The sequence below is a fragment of the Diceros bicornis genome, chromosome 5 (assembly GCF_020826845.1).
Source record: "Diceros bicornis minor isolate mBicDic1 chromosome 5, mDicBic1.mat.cur, whole genome shotgun sequence".
Classification (NCBI taxonomy): Eukaryota; Metazoa; Chordata; class Mammalia; order Perissodactyla; family Rhinocerotidae; genus Diceros; species Diceros bicornis.
The window spans coordinates 23146379-23156628 of NC_080744.1; the positions used below are offsets into that span (position 1 = coordinate 23146379).

The 10250-nt window shown below is 48.4% G+C and overlaps 1 pseudogene; it reads left to right on the top strand.

The window, feature by feature from the left end:
- The first annotated feature begins 908 nt into the window (after positions 1–908).
- On the top strand, positions 909–4108 carry LOC131405714 (granzyme H-like; annotated as a pseudogene).
- The last annotated feature ends 6142 nt before the right edge of the window (positions 4109–10250 follow it).

Below are 10250 nucleotides of genomic sequence, written 5' to 3' on the forward strand. Positions count from 1 at the left end.
AATTACTGATGCTATAAAAAACTGCTGGAGACTGAGACTTGGTGAGAGTTCCACCTGTGGAAGGGACGCCTTGCCCAGGACATGTGATCCTTGCTCAGCCATGTCGATTGACAGGACTCTCCCGGCAGTGGGGCGTGAATGTTGTGAATAATTGATTTATTGTGAAGTAATTGATCTGATGTATTTTCTTTTCGGTCAACTTGGTGTTTCTCTTTCCGGTTGATTTGTGTCATTTCCCTTCAGTCTATCTGGTGTTTCCCTTTCCGATCTATCTGATGTTTTTCCCTCTTATTATATGACCTATTCGAATCTGCTGCTATCTCAGCCGATGTGGATGTTTTCCCTTTCCAGTCGAGCTGGTGTTTTTTCCCTCTTATTATTTGACCTATTCGGATCTGTTTGCGGACTATCGCCTTTACTATCCTCTATATAATAAAATATACCTTCAGTTCATTTGTTTGGAGTGGAAAGTTTCTTTTACGTCTCTGATCGAATCCCCGAACCTCTCATAACAAGCCTCTATCTCCCACCACCAAGCAGAACCCACACCACCAAGCAGAACCCCCACCACTGCCCTTACCATCTTGTACTCTAATCACTGATTCTCAGTCTACTCCAGCTAACTGCCATCGTCTCAGGGGGAGGAGCCATGTTGCACATCTCCTTGGACCTAGCTTGCTACATTATTCATGACTCCATCAGGATGGAAAAAGAGCCAAGAGCTGAGCAATGGAGACATTCTTGATTCTTCTGGATTTCAGATCCTCTGTTGGCTGCAGCACAGGCTTTGCTTTCTTGTTCTCTCTTCCTGCTTTCGCTTTGTAACTCATCAGTGGGAGTGCAAGTGTGGTGGCAGTGCTATTGTCACCTACCCCAAGCCAGAGAATGTCCACAAACCACCTTGCATGATGGCACAGGAAACCAGAGGAGCACAAGTCTAGGAGGGCTCTGAGGTCCTGAGCCACACCTCCCTCCTTCCCCTCGGGGGCCCTGCCTCTGGAAGGAAGAAACACCAGCAGCTCTGACCTGGGAAGACCTTCAGGGAAGATGCAGCCACTCCTGCTCTTGTTGGCCTTTCCTCTGCCCCTGAGGCTGGGACAGGTGAGTGACCATCCCCACTCCAGAGGCTTCAGCTCATCTCACAAAACCCTCTGTACTCCTCACCCTTCTGCCCAGCACAGTCAGAGATTTTCCTTAATTTGTGCCCAAGAACTTTCGAGACTGCAGCTCCCATCCCAAACCGAGACTAACAAGTTCGAAGCTGCAACAACTCAAAAGTTGAACTAACAAGTTCGAAGTCAACAAGCATGGCCAGAAGGAAGGGTGTTCACTGAAAGGTTTAGTAGGTGTGAGCCTCTCTTATCATCTAGAAAGTGGGTGGCTCATAGAAAGGCATTTGGAAAAGGATGTGAAGCTACAAAACACAAGTAATTAAAATCCCTCACTCCAACCCAGGAAAGGGCAGCTCAGAGGAACCGGCTACAGTAGTAAGAGTTGTCCCTGGACCCAGATTAAGAACTTTCTTGGTGCCATCCACCCCCTCACTCCTGCCCAGGAGAGGAGCCCAGAGTGCAGTTGATCTCAGAAGGGGCTGGATGCCTGCACCCAGGGCTCTCCTGTGGCCTTGGTTCTGCCACACGCCTGAGCAGTCCCTTTTCAGCCCCACATCCCCCTGCCTTCCCAGACCCTTGGCTGCTCCACACGGTGCCCTCCCCCCACCCCTGTGTCCTTGAATCCCACCAGCACTATCCCCACCAAACCTCTGTCTAAAGCTGAGTGAAGGCCATTTATTCACGCAGCCAAAAATGGTTACTGACATCCTAGGATGGGTTAGATCCTAGGACATGCAGATTTTAGAAAATCCAACTCCATAGGCTCACGGACAGATTATTAGATGAAGGCAGTAATCAAGACTTTACCAGAGCCTCAGAGAGGTCGGGAGAGTCACTGAGACAGAAGGCGTCAGGGGAGCCCCATCCAGGATTCCTGGGGCTCTACTGTCATGAAGAGAGATATTACCTCCTCCATACATTGTCTGAAGTAGGACGTGGAGAACAGCACTGTCCCCTTTTTCTCACAGGGGTTCTGAGTCTTGACATTCAGAAAAGGTAAATCTGCTGAAAGGGGAACCTGAGAAGTCGCTCCCTCAGTGTCTACGAGTAACTGTAGACCCCACCCTCAATCACCACCTTACGAAACCTTCCCTCCTGACAACAGCTGCTCCCAGAAAGCCCATCTTCCAGTCTTTTCTTTCAGAGGACATCATCCAGGGACATGAGCCCAAGCCCCACTCCCACCTCTACATGGCATTGGTTTGGTTTCTGGTGAAGGAGAGGAAGAACAGGTGCGGCGGTGTCCTCCTGTGAAAGGACTTTGTGAAAGGACTTTGTTCTGATGGCTGCTCAGCTCTGGGTAAGGTGAGGGGCCGCAGACAACACATATCTCCAGAGTCCCCAACAGGGATCCTGTCCTCTGTCCTGGGGTGCAGCCCAGGCGAGCTCCCCCGGCTCCTGGTGACTCAAGGCCATGAGAGCTCATCAGAGGAGCCATCTGAGAGCATGACTGGGGGATGGAAAGGGAGAAATAGGACAGGTAAGTTTTGGGGACAGAGGGTCAGAGGTGAGAGCTAGTGGTGCAGTTGAGAAGAGAGACCACACTGGCCAAATACAGCAGCTGTGGAGGATGAAAGCCTGCATGAGGGTCAAAATGCAAACTCACAGTGTTTCACAAAATTGCCTGAGGGCAAGAGAAAGCTCCCAGAATCCCTGCCCTCAGTGTCATTGAGAAGCACAGGGCACAGAGTCACTCAGCGCCTGGCCCTTATGTTGCCTCAATTTCCCTAGCTGCAGTCCTGCCCTGCCCAAGCTGTCACCTGTCCTTCATGGCTCCTGGGCTGGATCTCCTGTGACTCCACGCCCCCCACACTCCTACTCTGCTTTCTGTGCAGCTCAATCAACATGACCCTGGGGGCCCACAACATCCAGGAGCAGGAGAGGACCTGGCAGGTCATCCCTGTGAGAAGAGCCATCCCCCACCCAGAATATAATCCTGACACCTTATCCAACGACATTTTGTCACTAAAGGTAAGGAAACCTCACTGCTGCTCTTGTTCTCCTGGGTCCAGATTGTTTCCTCTCCCACTGAGACCTGTCACCCCCCTCCTTCCCATATTGGCCCCCTGACTATTCCCAAGTGGCTCAGGGGAGAGAGAAGACAGTGCAGCCCCATCGTGGTGTCCAGGCCCAGGAGGCCATTGGCTGAGCTGGGCGATCTTGCCTCTTCCCATCAGCTGGCGAGAAAGGCCAAGCAGACTGCAGCTGTGAGGCCCCTCAGCCTGCCCAGGGGCAAGGCCTAGGTGAGGCCCAACAGGTGTGCGGTGTGGCCGGCTGGGGGAGAGTCTCAATGGGCACTTGAGCAACCACTCTGCAGGAGGTGGATCTGACCAGGCAGTAGGATCGCAAGTGTGAGTCTCCCTTCCAATGCTATTACAGTGGGGCCACTCAGATCTGTGTAGGAGACCTGCAGAAGATGAAGACCAGCTTCAAGATAAGGTTTCCATCATCTACCAAGACAGGCCCCAGGAGAGAGGAGCTTGAGGAGCTCTGGGGTATGGGAGTGGCCATATCTCCATGCCTCAGCCTGAGAGCTCAGGCAGCCTGGGTCCGCAAATCCAGTCTTCCGTTATTCCTCTGAGAATATCAGGGGTACAAGGTGAGGAAGGATCAGTCAGCCCACAGCAGAGTTCTTACCAAAAATTCTCTGAGGATTAGAGAGAAAGCCTTGGCCTGTGGAGCTGCAAAGAATAGTCAGTACCAGGCTGGAAGCCCTAGATGAGGGAGGTGACAAGGCCTGCCCTGGCCCTGCTCTCCCACACAGTCCCCTAACAGAGATGACCCATCCCTGGAAGGTGGGGAGGGCAGGAGCTTGAGGAAGCCAGCTCAGTCCTTCTTCTCTCTGAACAAAGGGAGACTCTGGGGGACCCCTCATCTGTCAAAACGTGGTCCAGGGTACTTTCCCCCTTGGAAAAAACAATGGGACCCCTCCAGGAGTCTTCATGAAGGTCTCACACTTTCTGCCCTGGATAAAGAGAACAATGAAGTGCCTCTAACAGCAGGCCTGAGGCTGCCCTTCTTCTGTGCTGAACATCTTTTCTGAGGTAGAGACAGGAATCCCACGGGGGTGGGCAATAGGATGGCTGGGCCATAATAAATGGATCTCCAGTGCGAATATGACTGAAGTCTACCGATTCCTGGAACCACTTTCAATGTGCAACAACACTGCTCCCGGCTGCCCTCTACTGTCCATTCTGGGCTGTAATTCCTCCTTCCTCCTCCAGCCCTCCTTACCCCCTAAACCCCATGCTGTTCAGTTTCTCAGTCACACCTCTGTGGTGGTTAGGCCTCTGCAAGGGCTGAGGCTAAAGGCTGCCCATTATAAAAGGACAATCTTCTCCCCCAAAATATGTTCCTCTCTGGGCCTTAGAAATTTCTTACCTTCTCTAAGCCAACCACCATCACCAAGCCCCCAACAATTTGGCAGACAGAGGAGCAGGTCAGTGGAAGGGGAGTAACTCCAAGGACCCAGGAGGCTGGGGGGCCACTCCAAGGGCAGTGAGTTCTCTGTTTCCAGGGCCTCTCTCTCCAGTGGGGGCAGCTTCTCCCACAGCCAAGATCGTCTGCAGCTTAGGAGCCTCAGATGCTCCTTCCATGGTCCTCAGCCTCACTTTGGTCCCATTCCCTGCACTGCTCTGGGCCCAGCACTCAGCTCAGTCAACCTTCTTCCCTGCTGATTGTCCCACATCAGCCCCTGTTTCCCATCCGTCTGCCCTGGCCACCAGCTCCTTCCCCTTCCAGCCCAGTCTGTTTGGAGGCAGCCTCTCTCTCATCTGCCTAACAGAGTTCCCAAAGCCCATGTGAATTCTCCTCTATTGCTTGTCCCCGTCATGCCTGAGCTGTAAGCCCACCTGATGCCTATCAGAGGAGCCAGTACCCACTTCTGACCTGGACAGAGACAGTTGAGGTCCTCCATCCAGCCCAGCATCCCCGTGGGCGTCAGATACCACGGCTTGTGGAGTCACTCAACAGCCTCAGCCCGTTTTAGCTCAGGCTGACTCCCCCAGCTGACAACTTGGGTTATGGCAGCTTCGTGAGCCTGAGGGCTCCAGGGCCATGGGCTGGAAAGTACCACTTTGCCATTGTGGGAGATCAAGATTTGGCCACCCTGAAATCTATCTCTTTACCTTGGTTGTTTTCTCTGAGGACATTTGACCTCCCCCACTAACTGCCTAAAGAATTTGACGTGGTGGCTCCTTCCTGGAACAGATCTATCATGATGGCTGTAAAGATAATGTAGGATAAATGTTACAATAGGAAAGGCACCAACAAGCCCATCTTATTGGAAGTTCTGTCTCTCTGGCCACATTCTTTGGATGACCCTGCGAGGAGTTGCTAGACAATCATTTACATTTATAAGGGAAATCTCCATTTGTAAAGGTATCTCCCTCTCTGTTTTGAGAAGAAAGGAGGATGGCCTCATTTCTAGAGGCTTATCAGTGTGGAAGTTGAGGCCTTAAAGCTGCATAATAACCTTACTCTTGTTTACTGTGCTTTAGTGGTAATCTCCTGTAACTGACTCCCCCCACCCCCAAAATCCTCCTTTGTCATTGGCTGAACATGGTATTTAAGACGAGAATTTCTGCTATTGTGTTGAGAAACGCAGTGTCCCTGCTTTCTCCCATGTATACATGTTATTAAACTTGGTATTATTTTCTCCTGCTAACCTGTCTTGTTAATTATTTGGCCAGCCATAAGAACCTTAATGGAAAGGGCAGAGGGAGATTCTCCCTCTTCCCCCAACACCATTCATCAACAGATCAATTATTGATCTTTCTCTTTGTGCCAGGCACATAACAGGCTCTCTCCTTGACACTGGGAAACTTACAGCAAGTGGAAATTTCCTCTAAATTCCCCTGGTTCCTCCCCTTCCACCAGGCAAGTCAGTTTGGCAGATAGATCTGTATTTGGAAGCCACAAGTTATCTTGTCTTGAAAATAATTAAATTCTCTGCGTTGTATCTGTATTGCACTATACAGTTTCACATGAGTGGTCTTCTTTATTCCAGAAGGGCAGTGTGAAATTGGAAGAGATTTGGAGACCCACAGGTCCTGAGGTTCCCAATCTGTGCTCAGTGGAGTCCGTGTCTGGAGATGAGGGAGGGAGCATGCAACTGGGGCAGCCTTATCTTTATTCATTTACATATAGTAAGCATGACCCTCAGGCCACAAACCCACAAAATACCACATTTCCATTGTAAGACCCTTCATTGTAAGGAAAATAATAAGAAAAATAGGAAGTTTTCACATATTGAGGTATACGGGGAAGCCATTCTGGTTTAACCCTGATTCAGCCTAAAACTTGTTTTTCCCAGATCATGACTTCAAACACCTTCACAAAGCAAAGAATTCTCTCTTTAAAGATAGGGAAGAGTGTCTCCATTTCTCTGATGCCAATACCAGTACTTCTCTGAAGATAAGCTCTTCCTCCCAGAGAACCAAGGTCAAGTTGACCTGCTATTTATATGCTAAATTGCAGTAAAACATATCCTTGTGACTTTGGGGAAAAAAATATATTCCTGTTGTGCGTGATGTGTGTTCCTTGTTTGAAATGGCATCTATCCATACTGTAAACCAGCTTCTCAGGAGTGCCTTCCTCCCTGGGAGACAGCACTTCCAGGCTGGTCCTCAGCATTGGCTCAATAAATATCACTCTATCTTTCTTATCTATATATCGGATATTGACTTTTTGTGTCAACAGTTATGACCCAGGCAACCTTATTTTAGGACCTGTATCCTTCAAACAGCACCACCAGTGAACTGGATGTGACAGAACACAACAAATTCATGAAAGCTGGAAAACACTGAATCAATTGGAACAAACATCAAAAAGAGATGCAATTTCATTGAAAAGAATAATAAATAAATCACATGGATATGAAAATCAAAATCCAACACACTGAAAAATAAGATAAAAAGCAAACAGAAGCTTATTTTTCACACACTACTGTCCATCTGCCAAGTCTTCACTGGGGCTCACAGCACCGGCAGAAGCACAGGTGAGAGAAGAGCTGAATGCACATGCAGAGATGAGCAAGTCAACAGTAGAAGGTATACGAGCCAGGGACAACTTCTGGTCACAGCAGAAAAAAGGACACTCTTAGGAGAAGCCGTCACACTATGAAATAGAGACCCCAGAGAGTCAGCCATGAGGAGCTCCATGGAGCCCTAGGTTGTAAGCCAGAGCCAGCGAGAGAGTGGCCAAGGATATCCGCCACCAGGGGCCTGGTTGTGTGGCCTCGAGGGGCAGTGCCTGATGGGTCACTTCCCCTCACACCTGATAGGAGCACTTGGCATAGTATGACGCACATTAGGGAAAAAACTATTACCTTGTAATGCCTGCAGCATCAGGAAGACTGGGCTGCTCTTGATGGTACCTATTTCCTTAAAATGATTTCTAAGTCAGTTTACATCTAATTCTCTCTGTAGATCTAGCAATTTTTTTTGCTAGGACTTATTCCTACATGAGGTCTAAAGTGTATGCTTGTGTGTGTGTGTGTGTGTGTGTGTGTATGTGCATGTGTGTGTGTTATTCATAAAGATGTTCATCATACCATTATTTAACAATAGACCCCAAAGTGGAATCAGTATTAATGTCCAAAACAGAAAAATGGTAAAATATGGCACATGCACATTATCTAATCTGCAGCCCTTAACACCTACACTATCCATGGTGAAATCGGCCAACAGCCATTGATGATTAAGCAGCTAGTAACTACGGGGGATTGGAATTTGCCAATTCAAAATATGTCTCTGCCTGAATGTCATTTTGGCCCCCACTCCCACTAACTAACCAAAGGAGTTTGGGATGGGAGGTTGCCCACAGAATAGGCCATCACCATAGAGATCTCTGGTGTCTGGGTGGGTCCATGCTAAGCTCATTCTTAGTTCTGGTTATCCTTTATGAGAGACATTTACATTTGAAAAGAAAATCTCCATCTGTAAATGTATCTTCTTAACTGTACCAGGAAGAAGAGGGGGATGGCCTTACCTGAATATTTATCAGAACAGAAGATGAGGAGTTAAACCTGCATGATAAACTTAACCATTCTTAACTGTGCTATTTAGGTAATATGCTATCTGACTCCCACTAGGTTCCTACAGGTAACATCTCCCTGGAGTCAGAGTCACCATGGTAATGGATGTTTGAGCTATTTTTTTCAGGAACTGAACCCCTTGTCCACTTTAGGCCAGATTGAGACCACCAACCCATCAACATGGCCCTTTTGATGGCAAAAGGTTGGAACTCCACCATCAGGGTGTGCTAATGCGGCCATTCTGTCAACATGGGTCCTACAAAGAGACACGAAGCCTGACTACACTTGCGCAGATCATCAATTACCTCACCTCTCCTCACCTCCAATCATTTCAGACCACCTTGTCACCTTCCCCATACATACCCATGAGTCCCTGTTTTCGGGGAGGCGAATATGAGACTTGTTCTCCCACTTCCTCACTCGGCTGCCTTGTGATTAAACTCTCCCTCTCTCTGCAATCTCGTCATCTTGGTGATTGGCTTTCTGGGCAGTGGGCAAAAACGGACCTGGTGTGGTAACAATGGCTCTAGAAAATGAGGCTAAGAACGTTAAGAGGCAAGTTATAAAAAAATTAATAAACAGTTGGACAAACTATTGGAACATAGATCCAACCAGAATCAAATAGATTAAAACAACAACACAAGAAAGTGTTTGAGAGAATTATATTGGCAAAAGTGCTGCCAGCCTGTGACTATTTGAAATACAAAACAACCCTTAGGGTAATTTTATTATGGATGAGAATGTGAGGTATTAGGGAGAAAAGTGAATATATGTGATTAAGGTTTGATCACAGTCGATGGAATTATTGTTCTCAATTGCTTGCTACCACCTTCTAAGAAGATGATTTATCCTCACTCATTTTCTGTCATGTGAGTTGCCTGTGTACCCTTTGGAGGGAAAATATGTCTCCACCTCGCATATTTGGATAAGGGTATGATTGGCCAATGAGATGTAAGGGCGTGTGCATATCTGAGCAAAAGCTTTAAATGTGATCTCATGGTTTGCGGTGTACTCTCTTGGTCTGCCCGACATTGTGAGAACAACATACCCCAGAAAAGTGCTTTTTCCTTTCCCTCTCCCCTTCTATGGCACACTCTCCCCACTGTGACTCAGAGGAGTCGCAGTCTGGGGAAGAAAAGTTTCATACACGTTTAATCAGCTCTGAACATGACCCCTAACTGCTGTCAAGGCAACGCAGGCCTGCCCCTTTCCCACCTCTGGATGCCCTTCCAGTTCATGCATGGTTTATTGAGCATTGAAGTATTAGAATCAGTGTGGTTTCCCAGCTGTACCTTCTTAGGATGGATCAGTAATGCACAGGGAAGCCTGTGTGGGCTTCTCCAGATTGACAATTTAGACGAGGAGAATGGGTATAGACAGAGGACCAACACAATCAGAGGGCAGCTCCTCTGGGACCAGAAGAAAGAGGTTAAAGGCCAGCCATGGGCAGGTCCCCTGGGTGCCAGGAGTCACAGAAGCAGTGGAGAGAGTCCACATTGGCCCTTCTGCAGAGCTGTGGCACTGCTCCAGCTCACGGATAGCCCTGCCCATTCCAGCTGGAGCAGGTGGGAGACCCTAGAGCCGCAAAGACGGAGAGGTTGAGTTGGGAGATGAGAGAAGGCCTTCTCATCAATGGCCGCCAAACCTAGCAGTGTCCAAACACAGTAGGAGCTCTGTCAGTGTTCTACTGAAAGAGACGAAATGCTCCATGTCTGCTTCTCATTCTTTTTCATTTGACTTGGGAAAGGAAAACTGTTTCTCTACCCACAACACTTCTGACACCAAATGCATGAGTTTTCCACACCAAACAATTCTGCAGTTCTCTGTGGACACGAGCTGGGTGAATGAATTTAATTCTTTCTGGGACTAACTACCCAGAGTTAGTGCAGACCCCACAGGTTAAGGGCTCAGCCCCACACGAATGCCTCCCGCTTCAGAAGCCAATCGTACGCAGTGGGTCCGCAGGTTCTCACACTTCTGTCTGCTTTGGCTACAGATTGGGGGTTCCCACGTCCCCTCCTCAGGTTCAATAATTTGTTCTAACAGCTCACAAAACCCAGGGAAACATTTTACTTACTATTAGTAGTTTATTATAAAGGATA